This window comes from Mustela nigripes, chromosome 3 (assembly GCF_022355385.1).
Source record: "Mustela nigripes isolate SB6536 chromosome 3, MUSNIG.SB6536, whole genome shotgun sequence".
Lineage (NCBI taxonomy): Eukaryota > Metazoa > Chordata > Mammalia > Carnivora > Mustelidae > Mustela > Mustela nigripes.
The window spans coordinates 73,577,347-73,601,552 of NC_081559.1; the positions used below are offsets into that span (position 1 = coordinate 73,577,347).

The 24,206-nt window shown below is 36.2% G+C and overlaps 1 protein-coding gene across 5 annotated transcripts in view; it reads right to left on the reverse strand.

Annotated features, from left to right (window-relative positions):
- CCDC141 (coiled-coil domain containing 141) overlaps positions 1 to 24,206 on the reverse strand; it is a 224,240-nt gene that overhangs the window by 155,921 nt on the left and 44,113 nt on the right. The window lies entirely within an intron of this gene.

The window sequence follows — 24,206 nt, forward strand, 5'->3', positions numbered from 1 at the left end:
AATTATGAGAAATGAAGCTAGTAAAACTCACTTTATTCTAAATAATTATTATTGTTAATATGCTTGTGAAGCTTAATATAAATGCCAAAAATAAAAGAGAATATTCATAATGTAAAAATTTGAGTTTCTAGAACTGGTAATACATATTGAAGAAAACACAAAAGATAAAGGAGACCATGTGTTTATGTAATTGTTTCATTTAGGGATAGGAGGAGGGATAGGAGGAGGATCTCAAAGATTCTGTTTGATTCTTAAAGTTGGCACCAAAATAATGGGAAAAGCTTTAAAAATATCTAATAGATTGGGAGGGATGTCAAGATGGCGGAGAAGTAGCAGGCTGAGACAACATCAGGTAGCAGAAGATCAGCTAGATAGCTTATCAAACCATTGCAAACACCTACAAATCCAACAGGAGATAGAAGAGAAGAAGAACAGCAATTCTAGAAACAAAAAATCAACCACTTTCTGAAAGGTAGAACCAGCGGAGAAGTAAATCCAAAGCCACGGGAAGACAGACTGTGGGGGGAAGGGGCCGGCTCCCGGCAAGCAACAGAGCAATGGTGAACAAAATCAGAACGTTTAAAAGTCTGCTCCACTGACGGACATTGTTCCAGAGGCTAAACCGTGGTGAAGCCCACGTGGGGTCAGCGTGGCCCCAGGTCCCGCAGGGTCACAGAAGGATCAGGGGTATCTGAGTGTTGTAGAGCCAGGGAAGCTGGCTACAGAGACAGAACCGAGGAGTGAGCTCTCAGCTCGAGGTTACCTTGAACTGGTCACAGGCTCTGGTGAGCTCAGAGCGGGACGGAGGCCAGGGAGACCGGAGTGATTGGGTGCTCTTCTCTGAGGGCGCAATGAGGAGTGGGGTCCCTAGCTCTTGGCTCCTCCAGGCCAGAGATTGGGAGGTTGCCATTTTCATTCCTGACCCCCGAAACTACAGAAAGCATTCAGGGAAAAAAAGCTCCCAAAAGAGAACCCGAGCAGATTACTTACCCAACCCCTGGGGTGCAATTCTGCCTTGGACAAAGACACTTGAGAATGACTACAACAGGCCCCTCCCCCAGAAGATCAACAAGAAATCCAGCCAAGACCAAGTTCACCTATCAAGGAAAGCAGGAGAATTCCAGAGGAGGAGAAAGCAAAGCACGGAACTCATGGCTTTCTCTCCATGATTCTTTAGTCTTGCTGTTAATTTAATTTATTTTTAATTTTATTATTTTTTTCTTCTACTAATTTTTTTAACTTTTGCCCTTTTCTTCTTTAACGTTTTTTAACTAGTTTATCTAATACATATATATTTTTTCTTTTATATATTTTTCTTTATTTGTTTTTTTTTTAATTTTTTTTTTCTCTTCTGAACTTCTTTTTATCCCCTTTCTGCCCCCAAGATTTGGGGTCCCTTCTGATTTGGTTAAAGCGCATTTTCCTGGGGTCTTTCCCACCTTTTTAGTATTTTATTTGCTCCTTCATATACTCTTAACTGGACAAAATGACAAGGCAAAAAACTCACCACAAAAAAAAAAAAAAAAAAAAAAAGAAAAAGAACAAGAGGCAGTACCGAAGGCTAGGGACCTAATCAATACAGACATTGGTAATATGTCAGATCTTGAGTTAGGAATGATGATTCTCAAGGCTCTAACCAGACTCGAAAAAGGCATGGAAGATTAGAGAAACCCTCTCTGGAGAGATAAAAGCCCTTTCTGGAGAAATAAAAGAACTAAAATCTAACCAAGTTGAAATAAAAAAAGGTATTAATGAGATTCAGTAAAAAATGGAGGTTCTTACTGCTAGGATAAATGAGGCAGAAGAAAAAATTAGTGATATAGAAGACCAAATGACATAGAATAAAAAAGCTGAGCAAGAGTGACAATCAGCTACTGGACCACGAGGGGAGAATTTGAGAGGTAAGTGACACCATAAGATGAAACAACATTAGAATAATAAGGATTCCACAAGAAGAAGAAAGAGATAGGGGAGCAGAAGGTATATTGGAGAGAATTATTGGAGAGAATTTCCCTAATATGGCAAAGGGAACAAGCATCAAAATCCAGGAGGTGCAGAGAACCCCCCTCCAAATCAACAAGAATAGGTCCACACCCCGTCACCTAATAGTAAAATTTACAAGTCTTAACGACAAAGAAAAAATCCTGAAAGCAGCCTGGGACAAGAAGTCTTTAACATACAATGGTAAAAATATTAGATTGGCAGCAGACTTATCCACAGAGACCTGGCAGGTCAGAAAGAACTGGCATGATATATTCAGAGCACTAAACAAGAAAAACATGCAGCCAAGAATACTATATCCAGCTAGGCTATTATTGAAAATAGAAGGAAAGATAAAAAGCTTCCAGGACAAACAAAAATTGAAAGAATTTGCAAACACCAAACCAGCTCTACAGGAAATATTGAAAGGGGTCCTCTAGGCAAAGAGAGAGCCTAAAAGTAGTAGATCAGAAAGGAACAGAGAAAATATACAGTAACAGTCACTTTACAGCCAATACAATGGCACTAAATTCATATCTCTCAATAGTTACCCTGAATGTTAACAGGCTAAATGCCCCAATCAAAAGACACAGAGTATCAGAATAGATAAAAAAACAAAACCCATCAACATGTTGCCTAAAAGAAACTCATTTTAAGCCCAAAGACATCTCCAGATTTAAAGTGAGGGAATGGAAAACAATGTACTATGCTAATGGACATCAGAAGAAAGATGGGGTGGCAATCCTTATATCAAATCAATTAGATTTTAAGCCAAAGACTATAATAAGAGATGAGGAAGGACACTATATCATACTCAAATGGTCTGTCCAACAAGAAGATCTAACAATTTTAAATATATATGCCCCTAAAGTGGGAGCAGCCAACTATATAAACCAATTAATAACAAAATCAAAGAAACACATTGACAATAATACAATAATAGTAGGGGGCTTTAACACTCCCCTCACTGAAATGGACAGATCATTCAAGCAAAAGATCAGCAAGGAAATAAAGGCCTTAAATGACACACTGGACCAGATGGACATCACAGATATATTCAGAACATTTCATCCCAAAGCAACAGAATACACATTCTTCTGTAGTGCACATGGAACATTCTCCAGAATAGATCACCTCCTGGGTTATAAATCAGGTCTCAACCAGTATCAAAAGATTAGGATCATTCCCTGCATATTTTCAGACCACAATGCTCTGAAGCTAAAACCCAATCACAAGAAGAAAGTTGGAAAGAACACAAATACATGGAGACTAAACAGCATCCTTCTAAAGAATGAATGGGTCAACCAGGAAATTAAAGAAGAATTGAAAAAATTCATGGAAACAAATGATAATGAAAACAAAACAGTTCAAAATCTGTGGGACACAACAAAGGCAGTCCTGAGAGGAAAATATATAGCGGTACAAGCATTTCTCAAGAAACAAGAAAGGTCTCAAATACACAACCTAACCCTACATCTAAAGGGGCTGGAGAAAGAACAAGAAAGAAAGCCTAAACTCAGCAGGAGAAGAGAAATTATAAAGAACAGAGCAGAAATCAATGAAATAGACACCAAAAAAACAATAGAACAAATCAACAAAACTAGGAGCTGGTTCTTTGAAAGAATTAATAAGATTGATAAACCCCTGGCCAGACTTATCAAAAAGAAAAGAGAAAGGATCCAAATAAATAAAATCATGAGTGAAAGAGGAGAGATCACAACTAACACCAAAGAAATACAAACAATTATAAGAACATACTATGAGCAACTCTACGCCAACATATCTGACAATCTGGAGGAATGGATGCATTCCTAGAGACATATAAACTACCACAACTGAACCAGAAAGAAACAGAAAGCCTGAACAGACCCATAACCAGTAAGAAGATTGAAACAGTCATCAAAAATCTCCAAACAAACAAAAGCCTAGGGCCAGACAGCTTCCCAGGGGAATTCTACCAAACATTTAAAGAAGAACTAATTCCTATTCTCCTGAAACTGTTCCAAAAAATAGAAATGGAAGGAAAACTTCCAAACTCATTTTATGAGGCCCGCATCACCTTGATCCCAAAACCAGACAAGGATCCCATCAAAAAAGAGAACTACAGACCAATATCCTTGATGAACACAGATGCAAAAATTCTCACCAAAATACTAGCCAATAGGATTCAACAGTACATTAAAAGTATTATTCACCATGACCAAGTGGAATTTATTCCAGGGCTGCAAGGTTGGTTCAACATCCACAAATCAATCAATGTGATACAACACATTAATAAAAGAAAGAACAAGAACCATATGATACTCTCAATAGATGCTGAAAAAGCATTTGACAAAGTACAGCATCCCTTCCTGATCAAAACTCTTCAAAGTACAGGGATAGAGGGCACATACCTCAATATTATCAAGGCCATCTATGAAAAACGCACTGCAAATATCATTCTGAATAGAGAAATACTGAAACCTTTTCTGCTAATGTCAGGAACATGGCAAGGATGTCCATTATCACCACTGCTATTCAACATAGTACTAGAAGTCCTAGCCTCAGCAATCAGACAACAAAAAGAAATTAAAGGCATCCAAATCTGCAAAGAAGAAGTCAAACTACCACTCTTTGCAGAGGATATTATACTATATTGGAAAACCCAAAAGACTCCACTCCAAAAAGCTAGAACTTGTACAGGAATTCAGTAAAATGACAGGATATAACATCAATGCACAGAAATCAGCTGCATTTCTCTACACCAACAACAAGACAGAAGAGAAATTAAGGAGTCAATCCCATTTACAATTGCACCCAAAACTATAAGATACCTAGGAATAAACCTAACCAAAGAGGCTAAGAATCTATACTCAGAGAACAATAAAGTACTCATGAAAGAAATTGAGGAAGACACAAAGAAATGGAAAAATGTTCCATGCTCCTGGATTGGAAGAACAAACATTGTGAAAATGTCCATGCTACCCAAAGCAATCTACACATTTAATGCAACCCCTATCAAAATACCATCAATTTTTTCAAAGAAATGGAACAAATAGTCCTAAAATTTACATGGAACCAGAAAAAAACCTCAAATAGCCAAAGAAATATTGAAAAAGAAAGCCAAAGTTGGTGGCATCACAATTCCAGACTTCAAGCTCTATTACAAAGCTGTCATCATGAAGACAGCATGGAATTGGCACAATAACAGACACATAGATCAATGGAACAGAATAGAGAGCCCAGAAATAGACCCTCAACTCTATGGTCAACTAATCTTCAACAAAGCAGGAAAGAATGTCCAATGGAAAAAAGACAGTCTCTTCAACAAATGGTGTTGGGAAAATTGGACAGCCACACACAAAAAAATGAAATTTGACCATTTCCTTACACCAGACACGAAAATAGACTCAAAATGGATGAAGGACATCAATGTGAGAAAGGAATCCATCAAAATCCTTGAGGAGAACACAGGCAGCAACCTCTTTGACCTCAGCCACAGCAACATCTTCCTAGGAACATCACCAAAGGCAAGGGAAGCAAGGGTAAAAACGAACTATTGGGATTTCATCAAGATCAAAAGCTTTTGCACAGCAAAGGGAACAGTTACCAAAACCAAAAGACAACTGACAGAATGGGAGAAGATATTTGCAAATGACATATCAGATAAAAGGCTAGTGTCCAAAATCTATAAAGAGCTTAGCAAACTGAACACCCAAAGAACAAATAATCCAATCAAGAAATGGGCAGAAGAGGGGCGCCTGGTTGGCTCAGTGGGTTAAGCCGCTGCCTTCAGCTCAGGTCATGATCTCAGGGTCCTGGGATCGAGTCCCGCATCGGGCTCTCTGCTCAGTGGGGAGCCTGCTTCCTCCTCTCTCTCTCTGCCTGCCTCTCTGTCTACTTGTAATCTCTCTCTGTCAAATAGATAAATAAAATCTTAAAAAAAAAAAAAAAAAGAAATGGGCAGAAGACATGAACAAACATTTCTGCAAAGAAGATATCCAGATGGCCAACAGACACATGAAAAAGTGCTCCTCATCCCTCGGCATCAGGGAAATCCATATCAAAACCACAATGAGATATCACCTCACACCAGTCAGAATGGCTAAAATTCACAAGTCAGGAAAAGACAGATGTTGGCGTCGATGCAGAGAAAGGGGAACCCTCCTATGCTGTTTGTGGGAATGCATGCTGGTGCAACCACTCTGGAAAACAGCATGGAATTTCCTCAAAAAGATGAAAATAGAACTACCCTATGACCCAGCAATTGCACTACTGGGTATTTACCCTAAAGATACAAATGTAGTGATCTGAAGGGGCACCTGCACCCAAATGTTTATAGCAGCAATGTCCACAATAGCCAAACTATGGAAAGAACCTCGATGTCCATCAACAGATGAATGGAAAACAAAGATGTGGTATATATATACAATGGAATACTATGCAGCCATCAAAAGAAATGAAATCTTGCCATTTGCGACGACATGGATGGAACTAGAAGGTATCATGCTTAGCGAAATAAGCCAATGGGAAAAAGATAACTATCATATGATCTCCCTGATATGAGGAAGTGGAGCTGCAACATGGGGGGTTAGGCGGGTAGGAGAAGAATAAATGAAACAAGATGGGATCGGGAGGGAGACAAAACATAAGTGACTCTTAATCTCACAAAACAAAATGAGGGTTACTAGGGGAGGGAGGTTGGGAGAGGGGGGTGGGGTTATGGACATGGTATGTGATATGGTGAGTGCTGTGAAGTGTGTAAACCTGGCGATTCACAGACCTGTACCCCTGGGGATAAAAATACATGATATGTTTATAAAAATAATTTAAAAATAAATTTAAAAAATAAAATAAATAAAAACAATAAATGTAATAGATTAAAAATAATATGAATACATTCTAAAATATCAGCAGAAAAGAGGACTAAAATGTGATAATGCAAAATAAAACAAAGAAAATAAAAGACATAAAAAGCATATTTACTGGTATAAAAACAAAAAAATACATAATGATAGGAATGTGATTAAATACCAGTTAGCACCAAAAAAGTGGATGGATTAGCTTTCTCAATTAAAATACAAATATTTTTTAAATTAAAAAATTAAAAATTAAATAAATAAATATGGGGGCGCCTAGGTGGCTCAGTGGGTTAAGCCTCTGCCTTCAGCTTGGGTCATGATCTCAGGGTTCTGGGATCGAGCCCCACATTGGGCTCTCTGCTCAGTGGGGAGCCTGCTTCCCCTTCTCTCTGCCTGCCTCTCTGCCGACTTGTGATGTCTCTCTGTCACATAAAACAAAACAAAACAAAAAAATATATATATATATATAATCAGGTTCAGCTTTAAAAAAATTAATTTATGTGTTTGCTAAAGACATAACTTTTGAAAATAAAAAGATGTGATGTATCAGGCAAAGACAAACAAAATTTAAAAAGTACTAACAACATTAATGGCAGATTAAATAGAACTGTAAACAAAAAAATTGGTATTTAAAATGGCATTTTATTTTGATAAATGGTACAATCTACAGTAGATATAAGGTACTTATGAGTTTTTATACTTATGACATCAAAATATTTAAAATAGATATATCTAGTCACAACGTAATAGGTAGAAATAATAAGAAGTCCAGGTAATAAAACAAATCTCTTAGAAATCTTAAGATAATACTTTAAGAATAATTCTTAGATCAAATGGAGAATAAAAACTACTATGGCAGGCTGTTTCGAGAAAATAATGAGGCTACTATGCTTAATAACCTAAGATAACTAGCTAACTTTGGGTTCATATAAAATTCACAGCATTAAACAACTTTGTTTTTAAAGAAAAAAATAAACATTAAAGTCTAACTTGTAGAAAAAGAATAAAAACATAAGCAAAAATTATGCATTAATAAATCAGAAAAATATAAAAACTAATTAAAAAGAAGTTGGTTCATTGGAAAGCCAAATGAAATATAAAAATATCTAACAGATGTACATAAAAATAGCAGAATGGATGGCCCCAATGTTTTATCCCTCTACAAAAACATTGAAAAGGCAAGCAAAAACTGTCTTAATCAACATTATTGGAACTCTGGAAAGCAGTCAAAGGTTTATAGCAGCTTGGTGGCACAGTTAGTTAAGCATCCAAGGCTTGGCTTCAGCTCAGGTCTGATTTTAGGATTGTGAGATTCAGCCCCTCATTGGGATCTGTGCTCAGTATGGAGTCTGCTGGGGGTTTCTCTCTCCCTCACCCCCTCCCCATCTGTCTCTAAGATAAATTAATAAAAGTTTAAAAAGAAAATGGTTTACAGCAACCAAATGAACACTGACACCAAAAAGGCAACTTAAATATGGTAAGAAAATTTTGAGACCTTTTTTGCTTGCTCTTACCTACCTGCTGAGTTCAGCAGAAAGTATCAGAGTGGAACCAAAAACAAGACTATATGTCATCTACAAGAATCCCACTTACAATATACAGTGTAGAGAGATTAAAAGCAAATTGATGGAGAAAATATACCATGAGGGTATTAATCTAAAGAAAACTAAAGTAGCTATATTAATTTCAGAAAAGCAGATTTCAGAGCAAGAAATATTATGAGAGATTAAGATGGGCATTCCATAATGATAAAGGTATCAGTCTCCTAGAAGATATTCTAGTGTTAAATGTATATGTGCCTAAAAATAAAGAATCAAAATATGTCAGGCAAAAACTGGTAGAACTATAAGGACAAATAGACAATTCTACCATTATTGTTGGAGACTTCAATACCTCTATCACTAATTGACATACCTAGCAGATAAAAAATTATTAAGGATACAGTTTAATTGAATAACACTATCAATCAACCAGATATAATTAAAATGTACAGACTACTATACCCAACAACAGCTGAATACACAATCTTCTCAAGCTAACATAGAGCATTCATCAAGTTGATGTATGAAAAAAATTAAATTAAAAAAAAGAATGAAGAAAAAAGAGAGAGATGCTTATTTATAAAGATAGACCATATCCTGGGACATCAAACATATCTGAAAAAGTTTAAAAGAATAGAAGTCAAAGTATGCTTTCACACCTAATAGAATTGAGGTAGAAATCAATAACAGAAAGAAAGTTGGAAAATTCCAAAACACTAGTAGTTTAAACAACACACTTTGAAATAACACCTAGGCCAAATAAAAACCCTCGAAAAAATATGTAAAAATATTTCTAAGTATATAAAAATAAAATACAACCTCTCAAAATTTGTGGGATGCAGCAAAAGCAGTGCTGAGAAGAAAATTTATAACACTGAATACATATATATGAAAAGAAGAAAGATCTAAAATCAATACTCTGAGCTTCTATCCTAGAAAACTTGAGAAAAAAAAGAGTAAATTAAATATAAGATAAGCTGGATAAAAAAGTAATAAAAATTAGAATAAAATTAATGAAATCAATAAAGAAAATCAATGAAATCAAAATCTAGTTCTAAAATCAATAAAATTGTTAAACTTCTAGCCATAATAAACAAGAAAAAAAAGAGATAAAACAAATTACTAACAGCAGAAATGAAAGAGGGGTCATAACTATAATACTATAAACATTAGAAAGATAACAAAGGAATATTAAAACTTCTATAACTTAGATCAAGTAGACAAATCTCTTGAAAGACATAATCTACCAAAACTTACACAAGAAGAAATAGATAAGCAAACTGAATCAATAATTTGTAACCTTTTTTAAAAATTATTTATTCACTTGAGAGAGAAACAGAGAGAGGACAGCAGGGGGTAAGTCAGAGAGAGAAGACAACTCTCTGCTGAGGTAAGAGCCCAATGCAGGGATTGAGGCAGGGCTCTATCCCAGGACCTGAAGATCATGACCTGAGCTGAAGGCAGATACTTAACCATCTGAGCCACCCAGCTGCCCCAATAATTTATAACCTTTTAAACAAGAAGGCATTAGTCTCAATGGTTCCACTGGTGAATTCTACTAAAATTTAAAGAAGAAGTTATACTAGAGCTAATAAATTCAGCAAGGCTGCAGTACACAAAATTAATACACAAAATAAATTTTGTTTATTTTATACACCAGAAATAAATAATCTAAATAGGAAATTAAGAAAACAATTCCATTATAATATCAACCAAAAGAATAAAATATCTAGGAATAAGTTTAACCAAGGAGGTAAAAGACTTCTATACAGAGAACAAAAACAGAATCATCACTAAAAAAAATTAAAGGCCTAGGTGTACCTGGGTGGCTCAGTGAGTTAAAAGTCTCTGCCTTCAACTCCTGGGATCAAGCCCCGCATTGAGCTCTCTGCTCAGCAGGGAGCCTGCTTCCTCCTCTCTCTCTGCCTGCCTCTCTGCCTACTTGTGATCTTTGTCTGTCAAAAAATAAATAAATAAAATATTTTTTAAAAAATTAAAGGCCTAAATAAATGAAAAGACATCCCATGTTCATTGATTAGAAGACTTAATGTTATTAAAATTACAATACCACTCAAAGCTAACTAGAGATTCAACAGATTCAATGTAATCATTATAAAAAATCCAATAGCCCTATTTTTGCAGAAATCAAAAAGCTAATCCTTAAATTCATATTTAATTGTAAGATCCCTATAGCCAAAACAATCTTGAGAAAGGAGAACAAAGCTGAAGGATTTCAAAACTTAATACAAAGTGACAGTAATCAAAACAGAGCTATACTGTCACAAAGATGTACATAAAGATAGATCAATGGACTAGAATTGAGAGTTCAGAAATATACCCATACATCTATGGACAACTGATTTTCAACAATGGATCCATGACCATTCGATGAGGTAAAAACAGTTCCTTTAATAAATAGTACTGAAAGCACTGGATACCCACAATTTTAAGAATGAAATTGGACCCTTAACTTACACTACATAAAAAATTAAAATGGACCAATGGTTTAAAGGTAAGAGCTAAAACTATAAAATTCTGAGAAGAAAACAGGGGTAAACCTTCCTCATTTTGTTAACAATGTTTTCTTAGATATGACCCTGGAAGCATAAGCAACAACAACAACAACAAAAAGAGAAATTGGACTGCTTCAAAATTAAAAACTTTTATGTATCAAGGACATTATCAAAGAAGTGAAAAGAAAACTTATAGAATGGAAGAAAATATATGATAATCATTTCTCTAAAAGGATCAAGTGTACAGAATAAAGAATTCTTCCAACTTAACAATTAATGAAAAATACCTCAACATCATTAATCATTATGAAAATGTAAACCAAAACCACAATGAGATGACACTTCACGCCCACTAGAATGACCACAAATGTTTTTCACAAACAGAAAATGGTAAGTGTCAGCAAATGTGTGGAGAAATTGGAATCCTCATACATTCCTGGTGGGAATGTAAAATAGTGCAGTTAGAAAACATGTAGACAGATAAATAGTAGAGAGGCTTGGGAGGTAAGAATGAGAAGTCACTGCTTAATGGGCATGGGGTTTCATTTTAGAATGATGGAAATATTTCAGAATTAGATAGAGGTGGTGGTTGCACAGAATTATGAATGTAGTAAATGGTACTAAATTTTACACTTTAAAACAATTTTATATTCTATGAATTTCACCTCAATAAGAAAAAATTATAAAACTAACAGATTTAAAAGGGAACAAAATGACATAAAATTATATAATATTAAGATTAAGGGATATAGCTGCATATGGTAAGTTTTGGATTTATTTTTAAGTGTAAAAGGAATATTTTTGTTAATAAATGTCAAACTGGAATAAAATGGGAAGTTTCCTTAAAAAAATGTTAAGAAAACTGTCCTAAGAAAATCTTTTCACTAATGCCCACATCTTCACTATCATTACTACCATCACCAAGGAATATATTGAATAATTTCTCAAGAAAGTATTCCCCAACAGGTACCAGTCCCAGAGAGTTCAGGGGTGGGAGTGTTTTGTTTTGTTTTTGTTTTTGTTTGGTCTTGTTTTATTTTAAGGCAAGGTCCCAGCTACCTTCAAGAAACATAGACATATTCTATGCTGTTTAATCTTCTTTAGACATAAGAAGCATTCTCATTCATTTTAAAATGTTAGCATGATTCAAATATCAAAACTTAACAAGATAGTACCAAAATTATAGGTCAAGCTTACTTGTGATATTTTTGTAAATGCAATATAAGTAGGTTAAATCCCACAGTATATTAAAGTATAATAAACACACAATTGTATGCATTTTTTAAAACTCAACAAGGCTTGCACTTTAAAAAGTGAATTTTACTTTATATAAGTAATACCTCAATAAAATGGGCTTAAGAAAAAAAAAAAGAATACACCATGACCAAGTAGGGTTTAGTCCAAAATAGCAAGGATAGTTTAATATTTGTAAATTAAATTAGTAATATAATGCTTTAGTAAAAATAAGAGGAGGAGGAGCAAGATGGCAGAGGAGGAGACCTAAATATGATCAGGTCCCAGGAATTCAGGTAGATAGTTATCAAACTATTCTGAACAGCTACAAACTCAAAAGGAGATAGAAGAGGAGAAGAGTAGCAACTCTAGGAACAGAAAACTGACCATTCTGTAGAAGGTAGGACATGCAGAGAAGTGAATCCAAGGCAACATTTGGGAAGGTAGACCGTGGTGGGAAGGGCTGGCTCCCAGCAAGTGATAGAGTAGCACAGCACAAAAATAGAACTTTTAGAAGTCTGCTTCACTGAGAGACCTTACTCCAGAGGCTAAGCAAGGGTGTAGTCCATATGGGGATACTGTGGTCATAGGACCCACAAGGTCACAAAAAGACCAGGGGTGTGTGAATGTGGCAGAGCTCCCAGGTGTTGGAGCAGGAAAGCTGGCTACAGAGATGAAGCCAAGGAGAGGGCTCTCAGCTTGGGATTACCTTAAACTGTGATCCAAGGCATAGTTGGATGTGCCTGCCCTTAAAGCAGGGACTCCACAAGTGGCAGATCCAGAGAGACCCTATCCTTCCTCCTCTGTGAAGAGCATCATGGGAGCTCATGTCAGGATTCTGCTGCATTTGGAGGGCCATGGCAAGAGATAGAAATGCTCAGTTACAGGCTGGGTGACTTGGGATAGTGGCCAGAGACTAGGGAGATGGGAGAGACTGACTGCTTTTCTCTGAGGGTGCATTGAGGACTGGGGCCCTGAGCTTTCAGCACCTCTAGGCTGGAGAGTGGGAGGCGCCATCTTCATTCTACTCCTAAAAACTATATGGAAAGCGTTCAGGGAACAAAACCTCCTGAGACCAAAACCACGTAGATTACTTAGCCTGGCCCCTGGCAAGGGTGGTGCAATTCCGACTCAGGCAAAGACATTTGAGAATCACTGCAACAGGCCCCTCCCCAAAAGATTAAGAGGAACAGCCAGCCAAGACAAAACATACCAATCAATGAGAACTGTGGAACTCCAGAGCTAGGGGAAGGCAACCCATAGAATTCATAGCTTTTTTCCCCATGATCCTTCAGTCTTTCAAATTAAATTGTTTTAATTTTTTTTTTCTTATTCTATTTTAAAAAAATTTTCCTCTTTCCTATTTTAACTTTTTTTGAACTATTCTATCTTATCAATATCTTTTCTTAAATCTTTTCAAATTTTCATTGATATAGTCATATTTTATCCCTTCATTGCATTTAACATTATTTCTTGTATACATATAGGCTGTTTTTTCTTTAAACTTTTGGGATACAACTTCTTCTAATAGATCAAAATACACCCTCATTCTAGTGTCTGGCTTTGTTCTAGTCTCCAGCCTGTCACATTCTTTCCTCTTTTTTTTTTCTTTTTTTAAACCAAATTCTTATCTTATCAATTCCTTTTTTAGAATCTTTTTAAATTTTCATTTTTACAGTTATAGTCCATCCCTTCATCGTGTTTCCCCTTATTTCTGTGTATATGTATGTGTATATGTATATATATATACTTATTTCTCTTTCTTTAAAATTTTGGGAGGCAGTTTATTCTAACAGACCAAAATACACCCAAAATCAAGTGTGTGACTCTGTTCTATTCAGCAGTGTGTATATATATATTTTTTTTTCTTTTCTTTTTTCTCCCTTTCTTCTCCCTTCTGATTTGGTTTGTGTATATTTTTCTGGGGTCATTGATACCTTTTAGTATTTTATTCTCTCATTCATCTATTGTTACCTGGAAAAAATGACAAGGTGGAAAAACTCAGCACAAAAAAAAAAAAAATGAACAAGAGGCAGTGCCAATGGCTAGGGACCTACTCAATATGGACATTAGTAATATGTCAGAACTATAGTTCAGGATGATGATTATCAAGGTGCTAGCTGGGCTCGAAGAAACCATGAAAGATATTACAAAATCTCATTCTGGAGAAATTAAACCCTTTCTGGAGAAACAAAAAAACTAAAATCTAACCAAGGTGAAATTTTTTTAAAAAAAGGTATTAATGAGGTGCAATAAAAAATGGCAGCTCTTACTGCCAGGATAAATGAGGCAGAAGAGAGAATTAGTGATATGAAAGATCAAATGATGGAGAATAAAGAAGTTAAGCAAATGAGAGACAAACAACTACTGGACCATGAGGGGAGGATTTGAGAGACAAGTAATACTGTAAGATGAAACAATATTAGAAAAATTGGGATCCCAGAAGAAGAAAGAGAGAGGGGGAAGAAGGTAAACTGAAACAAATTATAGCAGAGAATTTCCCTAATTTGGTGAAGGGAATAAGCATCAAAATCCAGGAGGCACAGAGAACCCTCCTCAAAATCAATAAATATAGGTTCACACCCTGTCATCTAATAATAAAACTTACAAGTCTCAGTGACAAAGAGAAAATCCTGAAAGCAGCCCAGGACAAGAAGTCTGTAACATACAAGGGTAACAGTATTAGATTGGCAGAAGACTTATCCACAGAGACCTGGCAGGCCAGAAAGGACTGGCATGATATATTCAGAGCACTAAATGAGAAAAACATGCAGCCAAGAATACTCTATCCAGCTAGGCTATCAGTGAAAATAGGAGGAGAGATAAAAAGCTTCCAGGACAAAGAGAAATCAAATGAATTTGTAAACACCATATCAACCCTAAAGGAAATATTGAAAGGGGTCCTCTAAGCAGAGAGAGCCTTAAAGTAATAGACCAGAAAGGAACAGAGTCAACATACAGTAACAGTAACCTTACAGCCAATACAATGGCACTAAATTCATATCTTTCAATAGTTACCCTGAATGTAAATGGGCTAAATGCCCCAATCAAAACACACAGGGTATCAGAACGGATAAAAAAACAAAACCCATCAACATGTTGTCTACAAGAAACTCACTTTAAACCCAAAGACACCTCCAGATTTAAAGTGAGGAAATGGAAAACAATTTACGATGCTAATGGACACCAAAAGAAAGCTGGGGTGGCAATCCTTTTATCAGATAAATTTGATTTTAAGCCAAAGACTATAATAAGAGATGAGGAAGGACACTATAGCATACTCAAAGGGTCTGTCCAACAAGAAGATCTAATAATTTTAAAAATCTAGGCCCCTAACATGGGAGCAACCAACTATATAAACCAATTAATAGCAAAATCAAAGAAAGGCATCAATAATAATACAATAATAGTAGGGGATTTAACATCCCCTCTCACTAAAATGGACACATCATCTAAGCAAAAAATCAACAAGGAAATAAAGGCCTTAAATGACACATTGGACCAGATAGACGTCACAGATATATTCAGAACATTCCATCCCAAACCAAAAGAATACAAATTCTTCTCTAGTGTACATGGAACATTCTCCAGAATAAATCACATCCTGGGTCACAAATCAGGTCTCAACTAGTATAAAAAGATTGGGATTATTCCCTATATATTTTCAGACCACAAGCTCTGAAGATAGAACTCAATCACAAGAAGAAAGTTGGAAAGAACCCAAATATGTGGAGGCTAAAGAGAATCCTACTAAAGAATGAATGGGTCAACCAGGAAATTAAAAAAGAATTTTAAAAATTTATGGAAACAAATGATAATGAAAATACAACTGTTCAAAATCTGTGGGACACAGCAAAGGCAGTCCTGAGAGGAAAATATATAGCAATACAAGCCTTTCTTTTTTTTTTTAATTTAAATTATATTTATTTTTTTATAAACATATATTTTTATCCCAGGGGTACAGTTCTGTGAATCGCCAGATTTACACACTTCACAGCACTCATCATAGCACATACCCTCCCCAATGTCCATAACTCCACCCTCTTCTCCTGATACCCCTCCCCCAGCAACCCTCAGATTTTTGTGTGAGATTAAGAGTCATTTATAGTTTGATCTTGTTTCATTTATTCTTTTCCTACCCCCCACGCCCCTGACGTTGCATCTTTACTTCCTCATATCAGGGAGATCATATGATAGTTGTCTATACAAGCCTTTTTTTATAAAACAAGAAAGGTTCTCAAATACACAACCTAACCCTACACCTAATGGAGCTGAAGAAAAAGTAAAGAAAGCCTAAACCGAGCAGGAGAAGAGAAATAATAAAGATCAGAGCAGAAATCAAAGAAATGGACACCAAAAAAACAGTAGAACAAACCAACAAAACTAGGAGCTGCTTCTTTGAAAGAATTATTACTAATTCTTTTTGTATTACTAATTTGTATTAGTAATTACTAATTACTATTTACTAAAAATTACTAATTTGTATTACTAATTACTAATTGATAAGCCCCTGGCCAGACTTTTCAAAAAGAAAAGAGAAAGGATAGAAATAAATAAAATCATGAATGAAAGAGGAGAGATCAAAACCAACACCAAAGAAATACAAACAATTATAAGAACATATTATGAAAAACTACACACCAGCAAATTTGACAATCTGGAAGAAATGGATGCATTCCTAGAGACATATAAACTACCAACACTGAACCAGGAAGAAACAGAAAACCTGAAGAGACCCACAACCAATAAGGAGATTGAAGCAGTCATCAAAAGTCTCCTAACATAAAAGATCCCAGGGCCAGAAGTCTTCCCAGGGGAATTCTACCAAACACTTAAAGAACTAATTCCTATTCTCCTGAAACTGTTCCAAAAAATAGAAATGGAAGGAATACTTCCAAACTCTTTTTATGAAGCCAGAATTACCTTGATCCCAAAACCAGACAAAGACCCCATTAAAAAAGAGAATCATAGACCAATATCCTTGATGAACACACATGCAAAAATTCTCACCAAAATACTAGCCAATAGGATTATTCATCGTGACTCAGTGGGATTTATTCCAGGGCCGCAAGGTTGGTTCAACATCCACCAATCAATCAATGTGATACAATACTTTAATAAAAGAAAGAACAAGAATCATATGATACTCTCAATAGATGCTGAAAAATCATTTGACAAAGTACAGCATCCTTTCTTGATCAAAACTCTTCAAAGTGTAGGGACAGAGGGTAAATACCTCAATATCATCAAAGACATCTATGAAAAACCCACAATGAATATCATGCTCAATGAGGAAAAACTGAGAGCTTTTCCACTAAGGCCAGGAACACGGTAGGGATGTCCACTATGGCCACTGCTATTTAATGTCATACTAGAAGTCCTAGCAATTGGACAACAAAAAGAAATTAAAGGCATCCAAATTGGCAAAGAAGTCAAACTCTCACTCTTTGCAGATGATATGATACTATATTGGAAAACCCAAAAGACTCCACTCCAAACCTTCTAGAACTCATACAGGAATTTAGTCCAGTGCCAGGATATAAAATCAATGCCCAGAAATCAGTTGCGTTTCCATACACCAACAGCAAGACAGAAGAAAGAGATATTATGGAGTCCATCCCACTTACAATTGCACCCAAAACTATAAGATACCTAGGAATAAACCTAACCAAAGAGTAAGAATCTATACTCAGAAAACTATAAAGTACTCATGAAAGATATTGAGGAAGACACAAAGAAATGGAAAAATGTTCCATGCTCATGGATTGGAAGAACAAATATTGTGAAAATGTCCATGCTACCTAAAGCAATCTATACATTTAATGCAATCCCTATCAAAATACCATCATTTTTTTCAAAGAAATGGAATAAATAATCCTAAAATTTGTATGGAATCAGAAAAGACCTCAAATGGCCAGAGGAATGTTGTAAAAGAAAGTCAAAGTTGGTGGCATCACAATTCCAGACTTCAAGCTCTATTACAAAGCTGTCATCATCAAGACAGTATGGCACCGGCATGAGAACAAACACATAGATCAATGGAACAGAACAGAGAGCCCAGAAATAGACCCTCAACTCTATGGTCAACTAATTTTCAACAAAGCAGGAAAGAATGTCCAATGGAAAAAAGACAGTCTCTTCAACAAATATTGTTGGGAAAAGTGGACAACCACAAGCAGAAGAATGAAAATGGACCATTTCCTTACACCACACACAAAAATAGACTCAAAATGGATGAAAGACCTCAACGTAAGATAGGAATCCATCAAAATGCTTAAGGAGAACAGAGGCAGCAACCTCTTTGACCTCAGCCACAGCAACTTCTTCCTAGGAACATTGACAAAGGCAAGGGAAACAAGGGCAAAAATGAACTATTTGGACTTCATCAAGATCAAAAGCTTTTGCACAGCAAAGGAAACAGCAACAAAACCAAAAGACAATTGACAGAATGGGAGAAGATATTTGCACATGACATATCAGATAAAGGGCTAGGATCCAAAATCTATAAAGAACTTATCAAACTCAACACCCAAAGAAAAAATAATCCAATCGAGAAATGGGCAGAAGACACGGACAGACATGTTGGCAAAGAAGACATCCAAGTGGCCAACAGACACATGAAAAAGTGCTCTACATCACTCGACAACAGAGAAATACAAATCCAAACCACAATGAGATACCACCTCACACCAGTCAGAATGGTTAAAATTAACAAGCCAGGAAACGACAAATGCCAGCGAGGATGCAGAGAAAGGGGAAACCCTCCTACACTGTTGGTGGGAATGCAAGGTGGTGTAGCCACTCTGGAAAACAGAATGGAATTTCCTCAAATAGTTGAAAATAGAGCTACCCTACAACCCAGAAATTGTACTACTGGGTATTTACCCTAAAGATATAAATGTAGTGATCCAATGGAGCATGTGCACCCTAATGTTTATAGCAGCAATGTCCACAATAGCCAAATAAATCAGCAGATGAATTGATAAAGAGGTACGGTATATATATATATGACTTCTATACACACACACACACACACACACACACACACACAGGAATATTAGGCAGCCATCAAAAGAAAGGCAATCTTGCCATTTGCAACAAAGTGTTTGGAACTAGAGGGTATTATGGTGAGCAAAATAAGTCAATCAGAGAAAGACAATTATCATATGATCTCTCTGATATGAGGAATTTGAGAGGGAGGGCAGGGGGTCATGGGGGATAGGGACAGAAAAAATGAAACAAGATGGGATCAGGAGGGAGACAAACCATAAGAGACTCGATCTCATGAAACAAACTGAGAGTTGCTAGGGGGTGGAGGGATAGGGATAGGGTGACTGGGTTATGGACACTGGGGAGGGTATGTGCTATTATGAGTGCTGTAAAATGTGTAAGCCTGATGATTCACAAACCTGTACCCCTGGGGCAAATAATACAGTATATGTTGATAAAAAAAAAAAGAAAGAAAAATTACACTGAAAGAGTTGGGAAAAATACAGCATTCATTTCTAATCAAAATTCAACCTGAGAGAAGAAAAAGAATATTTGCTTAATTAAAAAGAATATTTAGGGCGCCTGGGTGGCTTGGTGGGTTAAGCCTCTGCCTTCGGCTCAGGTCATGATCTCAGGGTCCTGGGATTGGGTCCTGCATTGGGCTCTCTGCTCATTGGGGGGGGAGGGGCTGCTTCCTCCTCTCTCTCTCTCTCTGCCTGCCTCTCTGCCCACTTGTGATCTCTCTCTGTCAAGTAAATAAATAAAATTTTTTTTTTTTAAAAAAGAATATTTATTTGATTCCAAGATCAAGTATCTTTCTCACGGGTAAAAATTTGAATAAATCAAGAGTACAGTCAAGAATCTATTCCTGGTTACTAAACTTTGCTTTGGAATCATCAGTCCATGTGATTAAGTTTAAAAAAATGTGCAATATGATTGTTTATCTAAGCACACCTAAGAAAATCAACTAAATAATCATATAACAAATTTTAAATTTGCTTAAATTTCCAGAAGTAGACTGAATACAAGACAATGAAGGATATCTGGTACTTGTTCATAATTCAAAAATTAAATTTATTGAAGTTATAGTTTGCATGTAATAAAATGAATTTTGACAAATGTCTATATGTAAGTTACCATCACCATAATAATTTTACTACCCCAAAAAGTTTGTTATAGCCCTTCTTAACCAATCCTGCCCACATCATGCCCCAGGATGACATTGATATACTTTCTGCCACCTTAGATTAGATTTTCCTTTTCTGGAGTTTCACATAAATGATATCACAGAGCATGTAATCTTTCTTATCTGGCTTCTTTCAATCAGCATAAAGTTTATGAGATTCCTTCATGCTCCTGCATGTGTTCTTTTCATTATGGAGAAGTATTCCACTGAATGAATATACCATAATTTATCTGGTTATCTGTTGACATTTGGATATTTCCAATTTTAAGGTACAATGTATATGCCTATTATGAAAATTTATGTATAAGTACATATATATGTGTATATAGATAGATAGATAGATAGATATTTTCATTTTGCTAGGTATTTACTTAGATGTTTCCTACTGAATTTTACTTTCTTATTTATGCCATCTTATATGTTTTTAATTTTTTATGAGAACATTATTTTTATCATTGGGGAAAATGTGATGTTCATTTTTATATAAAATAGAACTATTCTGAAAAAAGCAAACAAAGTAGCTCTGCCATGGTTTTACTGGAAACAGGGGATCTGAGTTATCTCCAGTTAGAATTCTAGAGCAGTTCTTCTCTTCCTTATACTTTCAGATTATACCCTAAGACACATTATACACTTTAATTGTATTATTGTTGCCAGTTACTTGCTATTTCTCCCTGTAAGAGGATTATATTCTCATGTCTCCTAACATCAGTCTTTTCCATGTGATTTTCTTGAACTAATGAAATGTGAACAGGAGTTTTGTGTGTCATTCCTGAGCAGAACTTTTAAGAACCAACAAGAGACTCCACCATTTCTCTCTTCATTGAAGGGAATGCTTCTTCACCCTGGATCCCAAAATAAGGAAGACAAACAAAACTGAACTGTAATCACCATGAAGGCAAGATGTAATTACTCATGTTTCTTACATGAGTAAGAAAACTCGTTTCTTACTCATGTAAGAAATAAAATCCATTACTCTGAGCCACTGCTGCTGGGAGGTTGTTTATACCCTAGCACCCCCAGATACATTCAAAAAGGTAAAATCTTGTATTATACATCCAAGTTTCTCTCATGCTTAATAAAGAAGGAAAATAGAATTCATAATGCAAGAAAAGAAAAAAACTAGACCAGAGCCTGACAATGTCATCGTTAACTAAAAGTCTCCGGCAGACTGGGTTGAACATGCCAATCACCTCTTCAGAGACATGAACTGAATATACTGAATATGTATCAGCCCTGATCTCCTTGGTGTTTAGGCTAAACCAGACAAATGCTTGTTTAAACTTCCATAATAATTAGATGAAATGTGCATACTTCTTGTCTAGCTATTTGGAAAGCACTGTATCTGGGCATTTTTTTCCTACATGAAAAGTTTTAGATTATCTTGAGGGCTGGTTAGTTTTGTATTGTCATGTTTTTTCATTTTGTATTTTTTGTCATTAAAAGGGAATGACTTGGCCTTAATTTCTACTCATAATGGGTGTTAGCTCAAGAGGATGTAAGGAGAAGAAAGAGATAGGAATTTTAAATTCAAGATACCTCATTGGATGACAGACTGTATTCAGAACTGAACATAGGAAAACTTGATCATTCCAAGGCAGAGATTCAGGGGAGAATGTGAAATGGGCAATGAATTCATTCCAGGGCAAAGCAAGTGGATACAGTCTTTCAGTGATATTTCTCAGATTTGATAGAAGGGTGAGGAGATCAATCTGAAAGTTAGCTATTTCTACATCTAATAAATAGGGTTGTCTTTAGAGGTGTTTTTTCAGCTTTGTTCATTACATATACAACAGTTCCTCTTAATACTGTTCCCACTGAAGCTAAAGATCGTAAATCAGTGATGCAGAGGTTTTGGGGACAAACAGTTTGAAGGACTATAATTCTGGCTTCCAATACTTCCTTTGGACTCTCCCATGACCTCCAGTGTGAACCACAAAAAATGTTCTATTCACTGCAATCCAAAGACCAGAACATTCTTGCAGAACCCTATGGGTTTAATTTAGTACAAGTTGCACTTGGGATTTTCTCCAAAAAAGCCCATAGGCAGTCTGCTTTGAGGACTGGCAAATAACTATCTGCTCCAAATTCTCTTGGAATTTAGATCACTCTTGGGGTGCTGGGTTCAGAGGCCAGGTAAGGTTCAATGCTCCCCAGGGCCTATCAAACACCATCTAAAATACTGGAGGAGAGCGAGGGACCCAGACAGTGAAATAGGCAGGATTTATAGAACAGGGATACTTCTCAGCCAATTTAAGATCTCAACATAATGATCAGTTGAAGTATATTTCTGTGAGATTCCTGAATGGATCATGATCTGAAACTAACGCCCCAAATCCACCATCCAGGTGTTTGATGTTTAACACTTGGTCTCTGTCTTCTTCAGTCTTGAAGGTCTTAGGAAGGCCATGAGATTCTTCTAGTGTTCTCCAACTTTCCATGGTTGCCCATGTACATGACACCCTACTAACCAGCCTTCTCTTCTGAATCTGGTGTTATTTCATATGTTGCTGGTACTCAGGAAATACTGTTCTATTTTTAATGTGGATTGTCAAGCCCCTATGGAGACCACCTCTTTTGTCTCTGTAGAGGAAACACAAGAGATCTTATGTGGTCTCACGCATATTTAAAACTCTAGCACCTATCACTGGTTCTTTTTTTTTTTCTTCCCATTGGTTCTTAACTAGAATGCCCCAAAGGAGTGTCTGGAAACATGATGAAGCATTTCTAGTTGTCACAATGTTTGTGTGGTGGAGAGTGGTTTGATGAAGTATTATGCCACCAAACAGAAACACTACTAAGAAACACTGAAGGTCCTACACATAGTGGGGGCCTAATGAATATTTGCAGTAGAATGTGTGGGAGAGACTGAAGAGGTTTCTTTCACTCTCTCTTGAAAATCATTTCACTCTATTCCTTCTAGTTGGGGCACCTGGGTGGCTCAGTAGGTTAAGCATCTGCCTTCAGCTCAGGTCATGATCTCAGGGTCCTGGGATGCAGGCTCCCACTGGGCTCCTTGCTCATTGGGGAAACTGCTTCTTCCCCTCCCCACTTGTTCTTTCTCTTTCATGTTCTGTTTCTCTCTCTCCCTCTCTATCTCAGATAGATAGATAGATAATTTTTCAAAAATAATAATTTCACCTTATTTCACAGGCTGTTGGAGTTTAGAGACCATTGTTCCCATCTGACATTAAGTTTAGGAAGCCCCTCTAGCAAAACTGTCACACAGCACTCTTTCAAGGGTAGCAGTTCTCTGTTACTTTTGGAGCAAATCCTTCCACAGTTATTTTAAAACTTTTCTTAGACTGGACCAAAATTAATTTATTCCCTTATTCCCTCAAATGCCACTCCCCCAGCATTTCCAACGGTGGGAAAACCCCTGACAACACCCTGCAGGCCTTCTTCATCTCTTACTTCTTATTTAGACCTAAAGAGTTCCTGTAAAAATGTCCCAGATTTATTTACTATGCAAGTGAAACCCAGGCAACCCTGAGGATACAATTCTGACACCTGAAGTAAGTCAGTGCTGCTCCCACCTTCACCACATCTCTTCAACTGCCTCTGTCTGTTGCTACTGACTATAGATGGACTTCTTGTCCAAAGAGAGAAACAACTCTTCCATGTTGAATACTATCAAAAACCATTAGGTAAAAAGATAAATTAGTACCTGAAAGCATACCTAAAATGGGAGAAAACTCATTTTTGCTTATCTTATTTGTCAATACTGCAATATATATAATGCTTATATAGTGCTTTATAGTTTCAAGATTTACATATTATCCCTAAAGTACTTATAATATCCTTAGTCAACAGGGTGCTATACCAAGTATTTCCCTTGAATGGAAAGAGTGCTCTTTATTCTCCATTAAACCTAAAACCAAACTGTCACTTGTTCAACAACGATACAATAATACTCTCAGTG